The sequence below is a fragment of the Pogona vitticeps genome, chromosome 1 (genome assembly GCF_051106095.1).
Source record: "Pogona vitticeps strain Pit_001003342236 chromosome 1, PviZW2.1, whole genome shotgun sequence".
Taxonomy (NCBI): domain Eukaryota; kingdom Metazoa; phylum Chordata; class Lepidosauria; order Squamata; family Agamidae; genus Pogona; species Pogona vitticeps.
The window spans coordinates 164,004,706-164,023,506 of record NC_135783.1 but is presented as its reverse complement, the minus strand read 5'-3'; the positions used below and the strand labels follow the sequence as shown (position 1 = coordinate 164,023,506).

At 42.6% G+C, this 18,801-nt stretch overlaps 1 protein-coding gene and 1 pseudogene across 12 annotated transcripts in view; one reads left to right on the top strand and one right to left on the bottom strand.

Moving 5' to 3' along the window:
• Window positions 1-18,801, top strand: part of SUPT3H (SPT3 homolog, SAGA and STAGA complex component) — a 340,265-nt gene that overhangs the window by 315,769 nt on the left and 5,695 nt on the right. The gene's annotated exons all lie outside the window — the stretch shown is intronic.
• LOC140703477 (U1 spliceosomal RNA) lies at window positions 6,530-6,684 on the bottom strand (annotated as a pseudogene).

The following is an 18,801-nucleotide window of genomic DNA, read 5'->3' as shown; positions in this document are numbered from 1 at the left end:
TTAAAAAGAGAACTGTTGTGCCTAAGTAACCAGTAGCTGTAACATCAAATGGAAAATACCTATTTTTTCTCCAAAACCTTTCAATTGCTTGCTTGAAAATTCCACTCCTACAGCCCAGTAGCTGCCTATTTCAACATCCACTTCAGTAATCCTGGTATCTAGCCATCAGAAACAATGGGGAGAAATGGCCTAATGCAAATAATAATTATACAATATGCTATATTTTGAAAGCATTAAAACAAACATTCGCCTTGTAATCCGTTGAATCACTCTTGGGAAGTAATAGTATCCCTGTTTTAAAGACAGGGAAACTGAAATGCTATAAAGGCTGAACAAGCTTTTGGAGGCCACACAGCAAGTAAGTAGCATAGTTAATATGAAATCCCAGCATCTTCTGGCCCTTGCAGCCTACCCCCCCTCTCACCAAGCTCAGCCTTCGGAACCACACACTTTTTCTTCCTAGCAAATTGCCTTAAAATAGTCAGCAGAGTTTGTCAAGAATAACAATATTTAAGATACAGAGTATTTGTCCAGCCCTGGCGAGAAAAAACAGCCCCAAATAAATGTTTGCAAGCTAAATGAAAATGTGAGATTCTCTGTGCAGCAGGGGTAGATCTAATCAAGTCACTCTACCCAGTACTAATAATCTTCTGTTTTACTCTGTGGGAGGTCTTAATTTCAGAAGAGTGTGTGTCTGAATTTTTATGCTCTGTCCTGATTCTTAAATAAAATCTAACCTTACAATTGCATGCTCTGTACGGGTATGTCTCCCTTAAGGCTTCCAGCTTAACCTTATTTCCAGAAGTCTTCTTACTCAGAAAAATAAAGTCTATTAAAGTTTGTGGCAATGATGGGAAGAACTTTGCATAAGTATGTTTGTTTTGCGAATGCTGCTGCCAAGTATTGTTTTATAATTTCATATGAATTTTTTAGCTTCTCTCACCATTGTTTACAGTAGCCTCTGAGAAACTTAAAGTGATGGTTCATTCCTCACCAGTTTCCTTCTTTTTCTTTTTGGCAAATAACCATGCTCTATTCCTGCACTTCGAAGTTTTTACTGGGGCAAATGCCATCATCCTTTTGCCTTGTTTTCTTTCTTCATGATGATATCAGACAAGTCGTGGGAATAGAATTTATTAAATTTGTTTGATGCAATACTAGCAAAAGGAATTAAGGGCCTAGCAAGCAAAATTATGCTAGGTTATTCAGAGTCAATACAGCTTTGAATGAGAATGTCATTCATTGAAGCAGAGAAAGCCATGCAAGTTTTGAGTGGGTGGATATATCTCCATCAGACAGACTATATAGATAGAATGCAGTATGTTGGATGTGTGTTGGAATAAATGTGGCCCCCAGGTCTGCTGCACAAACTAGCACTTGATACTTTCCATGTGCATGGAAGGCATATATTATGCCTGAACCATCTGTGCAGCCATGCTGGCATGTATTATGGCTTGTCAAATGGCTGGCATTTGGCAAATGTCAAAGCAGCAGAGAGGAAGGGAGATGAAGCTTTGCATTTCTTTTTAATTGTTCCTAATACATCCGTGATTTTAATATCCCTTTCAAGGCATCACTGATGTGCTGTATTAGTTAGCAACAGTTTAAAATAAATGGAGAGCTTTGTTGTCCCCCCTCCCCGTGGGAAGTGGGAAGGAAACTTCCCTTTTCTCAAGATTATGAAGTGACTTAAACAAAGCATAGAGAAGGAAGGAGACGGCAAGGTGGGAATTGGTGATGATGGTGGTTTTTGCACTACCACCAATGAGAAAGAAGATTGGTCTAGATTGTGCCAAATAGTTGCTTGAAGTGTTAAATGGTTGATGCTTGCTTGTGGATGCAAGGATCACCCCAAATGACATAACATACGAAACAACCCTTTTTACCACAATTTGGACCATCCTAGGTAGAGATAATTGGGTTGTCTAGTCACGTGTCCTCTCTGTTGCTGCTTTTGCATACGGAACACGAAGAATCATAAGTTGTTGCACTGGTGTACCACTCCCTGCCTGTCTCCCAATGTTGCAACAGGTTAAAGTGAGTGTACCAGCACCTTTCTTGCTATCCTGATTTTGGGCACCAGCACTGAAGATAGATAGATAGATAGATAAAACTTTATTACGGTCAAAGACCAGCCACAAATAAAACATCAAAATATATAAATATACAGAGGTATACAAAAATATTGGGATCAAATAAAAATACTTGGTTCTGAGGTGAACAACAACAGCATCAAAACATCTCCCCTAAAGCAATTCCAGAATTTCTGGCAAACCATGTTCTAACCACAGAGGCTCATCGACTTTTAGGGTCCTTTTTCTAATGCCCATTGCAGCAGTAAGAAATTTGGCAACCCTATGTGTAAGAATGGTATTGGAGTCAGACAGCAGCACATGCATACGTTGTTGATCTGTACAACCAGGAAATTGGCCAATCAGAGGGGAGACAAGTTCTTCACGTACATCCTTGTAAAATGTGCCCTGCAACAGGACGTGTTCAGTTGTTTCAATCTACTCCATCCCACATGGGCAAAAGCACTCTGCCCAGGGGATCCTGTTATACCATTTCTCCTGTACTGCTGAAGATGGGATGGGCCAGAGTAAACGCCCTTCTATGCCTGGGCTGCTCCAACTGGGCAAAATAAGGTGCTGCTGTGAGCTTGTATAAGCTGTCCTCTCTAAGGTAGAATTCTGGGGCACTGCTTAAATTATTTTGTCTCTCAGTGTCCTCAGTACCCTGCTTGATTATTTTCTTTGCATTTTCCATTCCCATGCTTAACAGAGTCAAGCTAGAGAGACCCAAAGAGGCTATTTTTTGTTCGATTAACTGAACCCATGTTGACTTTAAGGTGTCTTGCAGGATCAATGGTGCAAGACCAATAGGGAGATAAGACAGTCTGAGCCAGTACATGAGAATTGCAATCCATATCCTGGCTTCAATTTTAATTTGACCAGTTTCCAATCACTGAAGAAATGCAACATAAACACACCTTTACACTGGGCAAGTGTTCCTTTTCTCTTCCTCATGTGCTCCTTGGCTCCATTTCCAGTCTTGGCAACTATTAAGAGTGATTGAAACCAGTAGCAGCCAATTTCATTTAAGCGTTTGGATTCCATTTCACATACTGTGACATCAAACAACATAATTTTTTTCTTTTATATGTATGCATTCATATACACCAGACATTTTAGATTTGGATTGTAAAATGAATGTCTTCATGAGGAGCAGAAGCCATAAATGCTGTATATGTAAAATTCTGATAAACACTGATGCAGTACCAATCAAAATTAAGTGACAGTGAGCCCCATCATTCAGTTGACTGCATCGTCAAAGAATGGCATGGTCAAAAGTATTGAGCTAGCAGTGTGGACATATAGGCTCACAATATTAACTTGTTGAGTGACAAAAACGGTTTTAGGAAAGGTATAGTGCTACTTTCCATTTTCAGTTTCTTACATCTCTTAACGGCAATATTTTACAGAGATGTAATGTAATAGCCATGTTTTAGTAGCAATGTTTTACTTTGTAGTAAAACATTTTATTTCCTTTTTTATTTTAAAGGCATCTTTTGTAACATTTTTCCCAGGAGAAAAATCACCCCAACCTACTGATAAATTTAAGCAGGAAGAACCTTTTTCAGAGATACAAAATGAGTTAGTTAAGTTTGGTGACATCCTGTTATGGCTTGCAGTTATTTAAAGTGTTCCACTGAGCAATATCCAGAGAGGTGACAATCTAGAAAAGGGCAGTATGGAATGCTTTAAGGCCCTTCCCCCACCACTACCACTTTAAACATGTGTAAGTAAATTACTCCAAATAATAGCAAAATCCTCTTGTGTCTTAATATAGAGAGGCAAATTGGCCCAAGTTAAGAAACCGCTATATACATTATTAGACAGATGCTGAATCAAACAACTTAGTATGTAACAGAGTATAGCTGCACGGTAGTTATTACGTTATTTTTGCACCAGAGCAAACCAACATTCTGCAAAGTAGTTCTACAAATTCTAAATAAACCTCCTCCAGATGGTTTCCCAGCCTTTTAGGGCAGATTTGTAGGGTGCACAAGGATAAGCAGGGAGACTGAAATCTATGAGAGGTCCTGGAGCATGGTCAAGCTGCCAGAGGACTGGAAAAGAGCTGATGTGGTTCCAATCTTGAAAAAGGGGGGGAAAAGTGGATCCAGGAAACTACAGACCAATCAGTTTGATATCAATACCTGGGAAAATCCTCGGGGAAAAAAAATCAAGCAGCAGATTTGTGAGCAACTAGAAAATAACAAGGTGATTACTAGAAGCCAGCATGGGTTTGTTAAGAACAGGTCATGTCAAACAACTCTTATTGCTCTCTTTGATAAAGTGACTAAATTAGTGGACCAAGGAAACACAGTGGATGTAGTAAGGCATTTGATAAGGTTGACCACAATCTACTTCTACATAAGGTAGAACAAAGCGGGATAGAGAATGCATCTACCAGATGGATTTGCTGCTGGCTGATTAACTGCACTCAATGTGTGGTCTTCAGTAGAGCCACATCTACTTGCAGGGAAGTGTGCAGTGGTGTCCCTCAAGGTTCTGTCTTAGGCTCAGTGCTCTTCAACATCTTCATAAATGACCTGGATGAGGGGACTGAAGGAGCACTCATCAAATTTGCTGATGACACAAAGCTGTGGAGAATTGCTAATGCTTTGAAAGACAGACTCAACATTCAGAATGATCTAGACAGACTTGAACATTGGGCCCTATCCAATAAGATGCAGTTCAGTGGCAGGAAAGGTAAGGTCCTGCACTTAGTCAGAAGAAACCAGATGCACAGGTACAGGATAGGTGGTACCTGGCTCAACAGTAGTACCTGTGAGAGGAATTTAGGACTACATCTCCCAGAATCTCCCAGGCAACAGTGTTGGTGATTATTCTTGCTGAGAAATTTCAGGTTGAGTAGTCCAAAAAGTAAAATTTTAAGTTTTGTTATGAAATTTGTTCTTATTATAGTGTAGCAGTGAAATTGCTCATGCGTGTGTGGGTTTAGGAAACTAATAATGTAGTGAATTGGTACTTACTTGTTTGTTTCTGTGAAAAATAAAATATGTCAAATAAAATTAAGCTACAATATTTTCTTGTTATTACAAAATATTCTATCAGCCTTTCTGAAGGAAATGATATCTTCAGTTTTCTCCTGATTTGTGAAATTTCTCACTTTTTCTCACCATTTTCTCCTATAAATCAGATGACACTGGGAAAAATCTTGTTGACATTGCAAAGTAATGCAGCAGAATTTTGTCCACTGTGTCACTTTAGGAGCAGGCCTATGGCATTCTCATGGATCTGTAGATGGGGCCTGTTATCAATAAAAAAAAATAACTGCAAAAACATGAGCCATTTTGTGAAAATATCACGAGAAGCCCATACATATGGCAAAATGTCACTCCGTCTGTATACGTACAAGCAATATACAGTACATAGTTTCTTTAACATGATTCCCCTCTCCCCAATATATACCAAAACAACCCTATAAGGTAAGCTTGGGTAAGAGGTTGGACCAAGCACACAGCTCTGAAGGATGTGCGAGACCTTTGACTAATCTGTTACTCGATTTTGTCAGGTATCTTATAAATAATACAGATAAGGGAATATTATAATTAATCTATAACAGCTTAAGTTTCCAAGTGAGCTGTAGAATGGTTCCAAATATGAGGAAATTTAAATAAATTTAACATACTGTATAGGCATAAGGGTGTGACAAAGGACTGTTAGAAAGAGCTGTATTGATTGGAGATTGAATGTCTGATGCAGTTAATATATTCAGCAAGGTATGACCCAATTACTCAACCTCCAGTGAAACTCACAACCTTTGCATGATATTGGGGTTTCCCCTCCGTCAGAAAAAGGTAATGAAAAATCATATATATGGTATGGATGTGTTAAAGCACAAGGCCAAGTGCCCAAATGTCGTAAACAGCAAACTTGGTAATTTCTAGAGTGCATATTTTACTACTTGCAGCTAACCCTTGCAGTCAGTAGTGATTTGCTCAGTGACACACTGCATTTTTGTAATTAGAAATACCAAAAGAGATGAGGAGACGGAGGAAAAACTATGTTTGAAAGAGTGAGAGACCATAATTTCCAAGCCATGGAAAAGCAAAAAAAGCAAAGCAAAGCATGCTGCTTATATACTGCCCCATAGTGCTTCAAGCTCTCTCTGGGCGGTTTACAAGTTACCATATTTTTTGCTGCATAAGACGCACTTCCCCCCCAAATAGTGGGGGAGAAAGTGTGTGCGTCTTATGGAACGAATACAGAAAAAAGGGTTTCAACCACCACCACCCAGAAACCCCTTACTGCCATGCTGGGAGGCCTCTGAACTAGCACCAGAGACTGCTTGCTATTTAGACCCCACCATTCTGCACTGCTGGCTTTCCAGGATCTGTTCCCTGCAGCCCACCTGAAAAACCAGCAAGGCTAACAGGCCTATAGTAGCAGGCAGTGAAAATAGCCAAGGACCAAAGAGGAAAGAGTAATTCTAGAAAGAACAGGGGAAACCACAAACATAGTTCCCCACTTAGGCAGTTGATTTCCCCACATTTGGGAAAATCACAGGGGTCAGCACATCCAGAATGCAATAGATGAGCCTTACCCCAGAAAAACCACTTTTACAACAGTGGTATCTCCCCTGCCAAGTATGAGTTGGAATGTCCCCTAAACCACCTGCCCCTTTCTGTGGCCTGTCCCCCAAAGGCATGGTGACCTCCGGCTGCACCTCCCGATCAGAACAGGGCTGCACAGCCCCAATCCCAAAAGAGGCCAAGAGAGCTACTCAGTATTTTGGGGTGCCCCACAGGAACCCCATCAGGGGCTGGATGTTCCTCCCACAATCCTCCAGTGCACAGATACTGTATTAGCATACCTAATATGCGGGGAAGGCAGGGAAAGCGGGGAAATTCAAGCTTTCAGTTAGTGAAGAGGCTGCTTGTCTGCTTCCTTGCTAGCAGTTAGAGAGCTGGGAGAGAGACCTGGGACTGCCTGGTATTGTTGTTTTAAAATGTAAAATTTAGTTTAAAAGCTGTTTGTTTGGGTGAAAAGGTGCTCCGTTTGAGTTGAAACCTGCTTGTGTAGAAACGTGCATAGGGGTACTTGCTTTAAAAGCTCTCCACAAAGCTGTTAGGTGGGGAGAGGGGAGGGGGAAGGAGCTGAGAAGAGCATGGAGAAGAGCACAAAATGGCTGCCAGCTGCCGGCTCTCTGCCGGCTTTTAGCTGTTTAGGGCTCTTTTTTGGCTGTTCAGGGGTCTACCAAGGCACTGTGAAGAGCAAGGCTCAGTCTACAGTACCTGGTAAGTGACTTTCTTTTAAGTTTTTTTTAAAGTTTCTGACCTCCCCCCCCATAAAAATGCATTAATTAATTTTCAATGTTTTTTTAATGGGAAATTTGGATTCAACTTGCAAACTTTTTAACTAGTTCTGGGCATCTAATAGAGAATGTATTTCCAAAGGGTGTTGCAGCAAGGAAACTAACTGTGCCTCCTGACTTCTAACTGGATTACAGTACCTGCTTTCTGATTTCAGCTACTATAGTTTGCATTCAGTTTTTTTGGCTTTGTGTGGCCTAACCTGTTGTGCCTTGCATGCTATAAATGTTCAATTATGTCAGAAACACGAGATTTGGTATTATGCTGAGCATGTGCTACTGCTGGTGAATGGGTTAAGCTTTGTGTTACTGTCTTTTGCATAACCTAAAGTAAATAAGGAAAACCAGCTGTTAAACAGTTTAATTCCACTATTTATCCTCCACACAACTAAAAGGGACCTCTCAATGCAGTGCCAAATCAGACAAACCATTTCTAACTTAATATAGGCTTGAGCTGTAGCTGGGCAGAGTTGCGCAACAATCTAATCTGTCATTCAAACATTTCTATAAGCATGGGGAGGAGGTGGATGAAAGGAAATGTACAGTGGACCCTTGACGTACAGACGGCTTGACTTACAGACTTTTTGAGTTACAGACTTCTCTGGCCGCAAAATTTAGGTTTGACTTGCAGACTGAGATTTGACTTACAGACCAGAAAAAAACCAAAATGGAACAAAATCGGCCTGTTACGGGATTAATTGGTTTTCAATGCACTGTAGGTCAATGGAGACTTGACTTACAGACTTTTTCACTTGAGAACCGCCTTCCAATACGGATTAAGTTCTCAAGTCAAGACCCCACTGTAAAATATAGGTAGAGTGGTACAGGTCTTATCACTGGCTGATAATGGTCTATATTAATGCCACTGTTGACTGCTGTTCACTTTACATGGTTCAAATGTTATTCTGTTATAGTTTATTAAATATTTTATTACACTCTTTGGTTCAGAATATATTTTCCCTGTGTTCCTCCTCTAAAAATTAAGTGTGTCTTAATGTCCGGTGCATCTTATGGAGCAAAAAATATGGTAATTATGCAGGCTACACACATTGCCCCCCCCAGCAAGCTGGGTACTCATTTTACCGACCTCGGAAGGATAGAAGGCTGAGTCAACCTTGAGCCGCTACCTGGGATTGAACCCCAGGTTGTGAGCACAGTTTTGGCTGCAGTACAGCGGTTTAACCATTGCGCCACAAGGCTAATGCTTTAAAAACATCCAGCAAATTGCTTTAATCTATGGTTCCAATATACATATTAGATTATTATGGTAGCTGTTTTATAACCATCATAATTACTGTATTTTTCGCTCCATAAGACGCATCTCTCCATAAGACGCATCAAATTTTTAGGAGAAGAAAACAGGAAAAAATCTGTTTTCTTCTCCTAAAAATTGGTGAGCCTTATGGAGAGGTCCGTCTTATGGAACACAACCTAGGACCATTTGGAGGCTCACCCAGCCCCCCCCCCTGAAGGCCAGAGGGGGCAAAATCACCACCTTCTGGGGCTCTTTTGAGGCTTGGAAAGCTTCAGAAGAGCCCCAGAAGGTGGCAGTTTCGCCCCCTCTAGCCTGTTGGGGGGGCAGGGTGAGCCTCCAAAGGGTCCTAGAGTGTGTTCCAGGACCCTTTAGAGACTCACCCTGCCCCCCCCCGGGGTCAGAGGGGCCAAAATTGCCACCTTCTGGGGCTCTTTTAAGGCTTGGGAAGCTTCAAAAGAGCCCCAGAAGGTGGCGATTTTGCCCCCCTGGACCCGTGGGAGGGTGGGGGAAGCATGGCAAGGGTCCAAGGGAGCCTTCCAGACCCTTGCCACACTCCCCCATGGGGCCAGCGTGGGTGAATAGCGACCTTCCAGGACCTTTTGAGAAGCTTTCAAGCCTCTCAAAAGGTCCTGGGAGCTGGCAATTTTGCCCCCCCTGGACCCGTGGGGGGGTGGGGGAAGCGTGGCAAGGGTCCAAGGGAGCCTTCCAGACCCTTGCCACACTCTCCGCACCCCCCCACGGGGCCAGCGCAGGCAAAATAGCGACCTTCCAGGACCTTTTCAGAAGCTTTCAAGCCTCTCAAAAGGTCCTGGGAGCTGGCGATTTTGACCCCCCTGGACCCGTGGGGGGATGGGGGAAGCGTGGCAAGGGTCCAAGGGAGCCTTCCAGACCCTTGCCACACTCCCCCCACCCCCCCACAGGGCCAGCGCGGGCAAAATAGCGACCTTCCAGGACCTTTTGAGAAGCTTTCAAGCCTCTCAAAAGGTCCTGGGAGCTGGCGATTTTGCCCCCCCTGGACCCGTGGGGGGGTGGGGGAAGCGTGGCAAGGGTCCAAGGGAGCCTTCCAGACCCTTGCCACACTCTCCGCACCCCCCCCACGGGGTCAGCGCGGGCAAAATAGCGACCTTCCAGGATCTTTTGAGAAGCTTTCAAGCCTCTCAAAAGGTCCTGGGAGCTGGCGATTTTGCGCCCCCCTGGACCCGTGGGGGGGTGGGGGAAGCGTGGCAAGGGTCCAAGGGAGCCTTCCAGACCCTTGCCACACTCCCCCCACACACCCCCACGGGGCCAGCGCGGGCAAAATAGCGACCTTCCAGGACCTTTTGAGAGGCTTTCAAGCCTCTCAAATGGTCCTGGAAGGTCGCTATTTTGCCCGCGCTGGACCTGTGGGGGGGTGGGGGAGCATCGCAAGGGTGCTGGAAGGCTCCCTCGGACCCTTGCGACGTTCCCCCCACGGGGCCAGTGGGGGCGAAGTCACCACCTTTGCACCATAAGACGCATGGACTTTCTACCCCCCCTTTGGAGAGAAAAAAAGTGCGTCTTATGGTGCAAAAAATACGGTATTTGCTAGCAAAATATTTACCAAATATTTGCTTAAATTTTACACATTTAACTTAATGGTTTATGATGCTAAATATTCCTTTGTTTGTAGTGTTCTAAACCAACCCTTGATTGTATTTTGTTGTACAGTTTGCTTACATTTTTGGTATGTTTGTAAGAAACATTATTGTCACAGCAAAAAGTTTCTTTTGATACGGAAGAGATTTCTTGTTTTTCTCTTCTTTTTTGTTCTGATTATTATTATAGTGCTTTTTGTCTCTATATAAGAGTTTCTGTACATTGGACCCTCAATTTATGGAATTAATCCCGTATTGGAACGGTGGCTGCAGGTCGAAAAGTCTGTAGGTCGAGGCTCCATTGACCTACAATGCATTGAAAAACGATTAATCCATTACTGGCTGTTTTTGTTCCATTTTGGTTTTTTTCCTGGTCTGTAGGTCGATTCTCTGGCTGCAAGTCGAACCTAAATTTTGCGGCCAGAGAAGTCTGTAAAAGGTCTGTAAGTGGAGCCGTTTGTAAGTCGAGGGTCCATTGTATTTAGACTTCTCATCCTGTTTCTGTCTCCTCTAGCATTTGCTTCTTGTGCTTAACAAGTTTAACAGTCTCATCAGTCATCCATCCAGATTTTTATTTTGACTATAAGAATTGTCTTTTGTATACTAACTAGGGTTTTTGTTTACCTAGTGTGGTATAGTAGATGGACTAGGTCTCAAGAAACCTAGATTCAAATCCCTGCTTGGTCATGTAAACTCATGGGGGAGACATGGGGGAGACACGGAAAACCATTCCTTAAATTTTTCACTTACCTTGAAAGCTCCTTTTTGGGTTGCTACTAGTTACTTCTGACTTCACGGCACATAACAGACATAACAAAGTTCTACTATAGTGGTACCTCGATTTACGAACTTAATCCGGTGTTCACAAGTTGAAAAGTTCATAGGTCGAGGCACCATTTCCCATAGGAATGCATTGAAAACTGATTACTGTGTTCCAGGGGAAGAAAAACATACAGTACAGTGGACCCTTGACTTACAGACGGCTTGACTTACAGACTTTTTGATTTACAGACTTCTCTGGCTGCAAAATTTAGATTTGACTTGCAGACTGAGATTTGACTTACAGACCAGGAAAAAACCAAAATGGAACAAAAACGGCCTGTTACTGGATTAATCGGTTTTCAATGCACTGTAGCTCAATGGAGACTTGACCTACAGACTTTTTGACCTGCAGCCACCGTTCCAATACGGATTAATTCTGTAAGTCAAGGGTCCACTGTACTGCCTGGACTGTATTTTCCCTGCCTTCCCTGAACCTTTCTTGACCTAAGAAAAAAAGAAACAAAATATCCCCCTCTAGTGGTTGAAGGAGGAATAGCAGCTTCCCATTAATTTCTATGGATGGAAAAGAGCAGATACGGATCAAATGGTTTTCAATGCATTCCTATGGGAAATGCAGATTTGACCTGAGAACTTTTTGACTTGAGAACTGCCTTCCAATACGGATTAAGTTCTCAAGTCAAGACCCCACTGTACCAAAAATAAAACACTGCAAGTCCCACGCTTGGACTACAAAACAACAACAGCCAAAAACAAACAAATCCAAAAATAAACATTGGAGCAAGTCCCACACTGGGACTGCAAAAAAAATCACCAAAAACAAAACAACACAGAAACATACCCATGCAGCCCAAACCTACCCTCCAAAACCCACCCAGATCAACTTTTTTAAAGAAAAAAAGCAGCACTTACCAGTCCAAAGCCTGCTGGGGGTCCCCCGCCATGATCGCCACCATCATGAGGCTTGAGCCTGACCGGGGTGCTTCGGCCGCTCGCCCCGGCCACGGTGGAGGCAGCAGTCATCCAGTGGCAGGAGACTTGAGCTGACCGGGTTTCGGCCGCTTGCCTCCTGGCTCACCTCCCCCTTCACCACGACACCCTCCGTGGGCCCATGGCGGCAAATTCAAATGGCGGAGGGCAGCTGCCTCCGATCGTGGTGGCGGGGGCCCCCAGGAGGTCTCCCAGGGCTTCCCTGCCGCCCTTGGAGACCTCTTGGGGGTCCCCCACCACCGCAATACGCGCCTTCAGAGGTCTCTGGAAGCCTCCTGGGCGTCTGATCGCGGCGGTGGGGGACCCCCAGGACGTCTCCGATCGGAGCGGGGAAGCCCTGGGAGATCTCCCTGGGTCCCCCACCACCATCAGAGACTTTCTGGGGGTCCCTTTTCCTAACCGTTGGGGCAAAAGAGCAGCCTCTTTGCCACCAACTGTTTGAATGGAATGAAAAAAGGCAGGGGAAATTTGAATTTCCCGCCCTTTCCCCTGCCTTTTTTCATTCATAGGTAGAGCCTCTGTTCGCAAGTTGATGCAAATTTTTGCAAATGGAGCCATTCGTAAGTCAAAATGTTCATAGGTAGGGACATTCGTAAGTCGGGTTTCCACTGTATGCTGTTGGATACAATAACAGAATAGAGTATTCCTTGTTGATTTCTTATTTATTTTGCTTTAGTTGCTGATCCCATGTCTTTGTTATATTTATTGTTTCTTTTGACATAAGCCACCAAGAGAAGTGTCCAGCACTAATTTGGGCAGTATAGAAGTTTTTAATATAAATAAGAAATAAATATTTGTATGTCCTTTATGAAACATATGAGCTTGACTGCAAGAAACAGGTAAGTATTTTTTATTACTATTGATGACCTGAATCAAAGGTGAGTGGGTGTGTCTGCTGCCAGAATCCAGCCTAAACTGTGGAGAATTTGGCTGTTTAACCTTAATCTGAAACCAGAGTTATTCTCAGGGCTGTTTCAAAATGAGCTCCTCCATATTATTTATTTATTTATTTATTTATTTATTTATTCATTCATTCATTCATTCATTCATTCATTCATTCATTCATTCATTCATTCATTCATTCATTCGAATTTTTACCCCGCCCCTCTAGACAACGTCTACTCGTCTACAGATTTACACATTTGTGTGCTAAAGAGTGCTGTTGTGATTATAAATACAGTGGTGCCTCGCTTAACGAGCGATTCGTTTGACGAATCCGCATAGCGATTGAGTTTTTGCGATTGCAGAAGCAATCGCATAACAATGTTTTAAACGGGCAAACATTGCTTTGCGATGATCGGTAAGCATTTCGCTTACCAATTATCGCATAACAATGTTTTTCCAACAGCTGATCAGCGGTTCCAAAATGGCCACCAGGTAAAGAAAATGGCCGTCCGCTGTGTTTTCGCGCCCTTTCCTCGCTTACCGGGCAGCAAAAATGGCGGCCACATGGAGGATTTCTGCATAACTGTGAGTTTTTTGCCCATAGGAACGCATTAAACATGTTTTAATACGTTCCCATGGGCTTTTTTGCCCTGCATAGCGACGAATCCACATAGCAGCAATTATCATCCCTATGCGGGGCACCGCTGTATGTTAGTATTCTAAGGTCAAGAAGGTAAACACAGTATTTTTTTCATGATCCAAAATGTGAACTCTGATGGGTTTGTACAGTTGTGACATTTTGGCCTTGTGATTGTTGTGGTATATTGGATCTCACATATGGTTCATGTCTGCCCTGTGTTTCAATATTTCTTTTTGGGTTATTAATTGTTATGACATCATCTAAATTTCTTGTTCTTTTATTATCCAAGTACTCAGTATATTCTAATGCCTGTAATTTACAGTGTGGAGCCTAATTAAGTTACAGCACTATCCTGTGCATATTTATTCAGAAGTAGCCCTGTTTTCAGTGTGCTCTGTGGCTAAGCATAGATAACCACACAAAATTGTATCCTTAAAAGGTGAATTCTGGAACTTGCTCAAACACTGGCTCTCAACAGAAAACAGGAATTACTTTTATTTCACATGAAGAACATTTATTCTCATAAACAGGAAGTTCATCTGGGTGTGCGTTTGAATTGCTGATAATGTGTAAACCTCTTCTATTTTTTATTTCATTTTGGATATGTTTGTAAATGTTATATATGTAGATCCTCTAAGATTATTTTTTAGTGGTTTACAGAGTAAAGGGATAGAAAACATGATTTTGAGAATTCACTTCTGAGAACTGTGGGCCTTAAGAAGTGCATGAATCAAGGAACAGTGACATCAAGGGCCCCACATTTAGATTTGCAAAAGCAGGTCAGCAGTTGCTATTAGTGTCCGTAAAAGTGAATTATCCTTCCTCTTTCATGGTATAGCTTAACATTCATTATTGCTTGGTGGATGGCATCTGTGTGACATTGAAAAATCTTTTATCTATGGTGGGGTAAAGAATATATGGGCCTTACTTGTTATTATTCTGAGCAGGGCCGATATGACACTGACAGTTCATATGATGGAAAAGTCAAATGCTGTGCCCATTTCCAGTCCCTCACATAGCACTGAAGCTCTCTGTGCTGCTGTTAAATTGCTCCCCAGGATTCATTCTTGAATGGGGACACCACTATGACATGTATTAGCAAGACTGGGTGTGTCCAGCATGTCCATCTGTAACTGGATATCTTCCAATGTGTTCTCAACAGATTTGATGGCAAGGTACAGTTTCTGTAGGCTACTGAAATTCCATTTCCTTCTCCGTGTTTCTGTTTCAAGGGAGCCTTTGCTTTAGGTGTCCTGCATGTAGATCTGGGCTTAGAGGTTAAATTGGCAATAGAGATGGGCACAGACCCCTGGCTCAGTGGTTTGTGCCAGTTCATTTATTGGCCAAGCCGCTGTTTGACACTTCCCAGGCCTGCCTCTTCGGGTGGGTGCCCACTCGGAGGCAGCACCCTGGCTTCCCGGCCCCCCTCCTCTGGGCATTGCTTCTGAGTAGGTGCCTATCAGAGGAGGAGGTGGGGGTGGAAAGTGCCAAACACATGTTTGGTCAATAAACAAACTGGCATGAACCACCAAACCAGCAGTTTCTGCCCATCTCTTATTATCAGCTCTGTCAGCAAGTCATCCACACTGCTATTTAACAAGCACCTGCTTACGCTGGAGGAGATGTTTTGCACCAGATCTTGAAGACCCCCAAGGCAGGGACTTGGAACACACTTCCTAGAGAAGTCTGCCAAGTGTCCACAGTTATTTTTCCAGTGCTGGGCCAAGACCTTTCATTTTACCAAGCATATACATTGTTTTAGCTAACATTTTGTTATATATTTAACATATTTTACTGATGTTGTATATATTTAGTAAACCATCTTGTCAGCAACTTTGAAGGGAAATAAATACTGTAAACTCATTACAGTGGTGCCTCGCTTGACGATGTTAATTCGTTCCAGCAAAATCGCTGTAGAGCGAAAACATCACCAAACGAAATGAAAAAATCCCATTGAAATGCATTGAAAACTCATTCAATGCGTTCCAATGGACTGAAAAACTCACCGTCCAGCGAAGATCCTCCATACGGCGGCCATTTTTGGTGCCTGCAAAGCGAGGAATCTGTCCTAGAAAACAGCGGGGGGACATTTTGAAAGCTGGTGGCCATTTTGAAACCTGACGATCAGCTGTTTGCTGATTGTCGTAAAGCGAAAAATCGGTTCTCGAAGCAGGGAACCGATCATTGCTAAGCGAAATTCCCCCATTTAAACCATCGTTTTACTATCACTTTTGCGATCGCAAAAACGTCAACGTAATGCGGATTCGTCGTAGAGCCGGGTAATCGTCCAGTGGTGCACAACTGTATAATAAATGTTTAAAATCATTGCTGAAGTGTTACTGTGAGGAGTGGCTCAGAATTTCACTCAGGGATACGTATATCCCTTATATAAGTGTCTATTCTTTCTATCATCTACTTAGTCTCTGGAATCGTATTCCATTTCTAGAACCAGATAGTATCCCTGGTATTCCAGGGAACTTGGGTAATTATGTAATTAGCATAACACCTACAGCATAAACCAAGAAAAAAGTGTAATAAATCTAGCGGAACACCCATAGGCTTAAAGGTTATCTCTGTGATAAAGATCTGCGATAGTAAATAAAAGTGCTTCAGTATCACCATTGAGTCTGTGTCAAGTAGCCATTTTCTAAATAATGGGTGCCTTTATGTGCTTGATGACCATATATTGCTAATCTGCAATGTTGTGTACCCTATGGTTTAAGTAAAATAAAAACATTAAAATAAAATTATTTAACTCTTCCACCTTCAGCACCACACTACCTGAAGAATACCTGCAAAATGTTCCCATTGACTGGGGTGGGCAATTTCAGCAGAACTGGGGGCCATTTTCAGCTTGGCCAACAACTCAAGTGTTCCAGAGCTGTGCCAGTGCATCGGGAATGATGACATTGGCAGTAGCAAGTAGCCTGTAATTAAAGACTGCCTGCTTTAATTTACGATTACGCACAATTTAAACACAATGAGACGAAGTCATGCACAATCTGAAATAAAATCAGGGAATTTTTAATTAGTGGCAGTTTGCTACTGCCAGTGATGTCATCCCCACTCTGCCAGCATAGCTACACAAGAGGATTTGTTGTTGTTGTTGTTTAGTCATTAAGTCGTGTCCGACTCTTTGTGGCCCCATGGACCAGAGCACGCCATATCTTCCACTGCCTCCCAGAGATGGGTCAAATTCATGCTGGTAGCTTCGGTGACACTGTCCATCCATCTCATCCTCTGTCGTCCCCTTCTCCTCTAGCCCTCATACTTTCCCAACATCAGGGTCTTTTCCAGGGAGTCTTCTCTTCTCATGAGATGGCCAAAGTATTAGAGCCTCAGCTAAATAATGTATTTCTGTATTTCCTAGATGACATTTACTTGCGTTAGCTGTTAAATCAGCCTCCTGTAATCTCTGTAATACGATTTTAAAGTGGATTATATGCTATTCCCAAGTCTGACTATAGATCCTTATGTCATCTATGTATGCAGCTGTGAAGTCTCTAAGCCCCTGTAAGTTTTGGTCCATGAGTCTCTGAAAGGTCGCTGGTGCATTTTGTAATCTGATACTTAAGACCTGGAATTCGAACAAACCAAAAGGGCTACAGAAAGCGGTATTTTCTTGATCTTTGGGGTCTAGATCTACTTGCCAGAACCCCTTTGTCAGGTCAAAACTTGATATGAATTGACATCTTCCTATAGTCTCTATCATCTAACCGAGGCATCGGGTAAGCATCTGTCTTAGTGACATGATTCAATTTTCGATAGTCTACACAAAAGCAGATGCTTCCATCAGGCTTGTCTACCAGCACTATTGGGGATGCCCAAGGGCTAGAAGAAGGAAAGATGTTTTTTTCCTTTAGCATCTCATCTAGCTCCTTACGAACCTTGGCAACATATGGCCCCATTGCCCTATAAGGTGTGACAGCTATGGGAGCCGCATCCCCGGTATCTATTTTATGTAATACCCCCTTGGCTACACCAGGCTTGTTAGAGAAGACTTGCTTGTATTTTTGCAGCAAGACTCTTGCTTCATCTTGTTGCTCTGATGATAGAGTAGGGCTAATTTTAACTTCCTCAGGGTTGTACTGAGGTTTACCCTTTCCTTCCCAATACAGTGGACCCTCTACTTACGGAATTAATCCGTATTGGAAGGGTGGCTGCAGGTTGAAAAGTCTGTAGGTCGAGTCTCCATTGATTTACAATGCATTGAAAATCGATTAATCCCGTAACTGGCTGTTTTTGTTCCAATTTTGTACCATTTTGGTTTTTTTCTGGTCTGTAGGTCGATTCTCAGGCTGCAAGTCGAACCTAAATTTTGCAGCCAGAGAAGTCTGTAACTTGAAAAGTCTGTAAGTCGAGCCGTCTGTAAGTCGAGGGTCCACTGTATTGCATTTCAGGTTTTCCATTGGGTATTTCTTTGATGGCATACAACACAAAATTGTTCTTTCTATAATATGGTTTAATCATGTTTATGTGTACGACCCTTCTGCCTTCCTCTCCCTCTTCCTGAATTACATAGTTTATGTCACTCATTTTAGCGATCACCCTAAATGGACCCAACCATGCTAGTTGCAGTTTATTCCCTTTAATGGGTTTTAACATTAACACTTCATCTCCAGGATTAAATACTCTTTCCCTTGCCTTTTTATCATACCACTGTTTTTGCTTTACTTGATTGCTCTTTAAATTTTTGGCTGCTAGCTCTAGAGACTGTTGTAAGGAGTTCATCAGTGCATCTATGTATTGAACCACTAATTCAGGATCCTCATCCCTATGTTCCTCCCAGTTTTGGTGGAGTAGATCAAGGGTCCTCTAGCTTCCCATCCAAATAACAGTTTGAAAGGGCTAAATCCTGTATTTTCCTGGGGTACAAATCTATAGGCATATAATAATGGTTGCAATTTATGGTCCTAGTCATTTGGCTTCTCTGCTGTGTATGCACGAATCATTCTCATTAGGGTCTCATTAAACGTCTCAACCAACCCATTGGTTTGGGGATAAGGGGATGACATGATGTGAGTAATCCTGCAGACTTGCCACAATCTTTTCATTAGTTTGGATGTAAACGAAGTCCCCAAGTTGGTAATAATCTCAGAAGCGAAGCCCATGTCACACATATAGTTTATTAGCATATCTGCCACAGTCTCTTTTTCAATATTTTGCAATGGTACCACTTCTGGATACCTTGTGGCATAATCGATTATGGATAGAATAAATCTATTCCCTCGCTTGGT